Source organism: Rutidosis leptorrhynchoides, chromosome 5, assembly GCF_046630445.1.
Source record: "Rutidosis leptorrhynchoides isolate AG116_Rl617_1_P2 chromosome 5, CSIRO_AGI_Rlap_v1, whole genome shotgun sequence".
Lineage (NCBI taxonomy): Eukaryota > Viridiplantae > Streptophyta > Magnoliopsida > Asterales > Asteraceae > Rutidosis > Rutidosis leptorrhynchoides.
The window spans coordinates 389,268,452-389,270,232 of NC_092337.1; the positions used below are offsets into that span (position 1 = coordinate 389,268,452).

The 1,781-nt window shown below is 35.1% G+C and overlaps 1 long non-coding RNA gene across 1 annotated transcript; it reads right to left on the minus strand.

Annotated features, from left to right (window-relative positions):
- Positions 1 to 797: 797 nt before the first annotated feature.
- Positions 798 to 1,781, minus strand: LOC139847950 (uncharacterized). Its single transcript, XR_011759752.1, has 3 exons — positions 1,413 to 1,781; positions 1,249 to 1,317; positions 798 to 877 (listed from the first exon to the last, which is right to left on the minus strand). It is a non-coding gene; the product is annotated as an uncharacterized lncRNA (long non-coding RNA).

The window sequence follows — 1,781 nt, forward strand, 5'->3', positions numbered from 1 at the left end:
AATTAATTAATTTCGTTTCATTACTATTCATATGAATAGTAAATGAATTAATTTCGATTTACTATTTTGTTACTTGAGTAATATATACATCATATATATTTTATTTGACGTCTCGGTGTATATGTGTGTGACCCCGAAGGCTCAAATGAAGTTGGCCATATAGTTATATGTTGTACCTTGCACATTAATCCTACATATATACAAGTGAGATGGTTAGCGCGCTTCGCGGAGCAAAATTTACGAAATGTACATTTGCATTTCGTTTCTTACATAACATCCTTGTTTCAGTTTTACATATTAGATTGGTTATTATCTTTTGGATCTTCAACTTTCAACCTGCAAAGTTAGTCTTTTACGGAGCAGTTAAAACCACTGTTGCAAAACACCCCGTCTCGAGCCGTCTCGACGCCCGTCTCGACGGTTTGGTGACTAATCCGTCCCGTCTCGAAGAAAACCGTCTAATATTACAGTCAACGCACAAAATTCGGGTCAAAGTTGAAAAAAATTGGGTCATAGTCGGTCAAAATTCAAAAAAGCCAGAAAATCGGTAAAATATATCGTGTTTTAGTTTGAATTTGTTGTATTAAATTAACGATGATAGCAATTATGGGTACAAATTAATTAATTAAATTTTTAGCTTTAAAATATGTATACATATATGCATTTTTATACTTATATATTTAAAAGTCAACTTTGGTCAACGTCCGTCTCGACCCCCGTCTCGACCCCGTCTCGAACGTCTCGACCTTTTTAGGACCCGACCGTCTCGACCCCGTCTCACGTCTTTTGCAACCTTGGTTAAAACTACTCAAACTTCTTGATTAAAGACATATCATTTAGCATTTTCTCAATAGCTTCGTCATCATGTCCACGTCCCCTTGAATGCAAAAATACAATCATATTATCAACAAATCTGTTCATCATTTAGTTTGCAAGTTTCAAATTTGATGACCGTTTGAACTTTGAAGAGGTAACAAACCATCAAATTATCTCAATAGACGACATTTCAAACAAAATCTAATACTCGGTAGTTTTATTGTCTATTTCAAACAATCAAATTACCGACTCAGACCCGACTCAGCCCGGATTTGACCTGACTTTTTAGGTATTGGGGCTAGTCCCCGAACTGACGCGTCGGCCGACTCAGTCGACTTTTAAAACAATGTCTACAATAATATATCTCTGGAATATTGTGGAAAAAAATGTTTGTCTTTATTAAACTAAAGGGAAACGAAAATAGATGAGTACCTTGATAGACGGGACCATTGCAATGGCTTCCTCCACAGTTTCAGGGCAAAGGTTTCCAAGAGCACAAAGCTGCGTGTAAATTTGATGATAAAACATGATTTAAGAATCGAAATCAAAGTGAGACAAAAAATAAATAAATGGGGTCACTTGTCGGAACACTTTACCTCAAACTCTGCTAACTCGTATCTACTCAGTAGTCTGTATGTTAGTTAAGAAAATAAAGCTGCTTTTATAACATAACACAACATCACATCACATAACATAACATGATCAAGAGTTTTAAAAATCAAGCTGGTAAATTTATGTTAATGAGGATACTCTCGGACTTGCCTAACAGCATCTGGATTTTTATAATTTTAATGTTCATGGTGGAAGTCTAGATAATGTGTAGAGAATGCTTCACCATTTACACTTAATGGTGCAAGTGCTACTGCTGCATAAGTTCTATGATTTAATAGATACTGAAAAATAACAGTACTCCCATAAAATACATTCTAGACCAATCACATAACCAAAATAGATACTCTGTAACA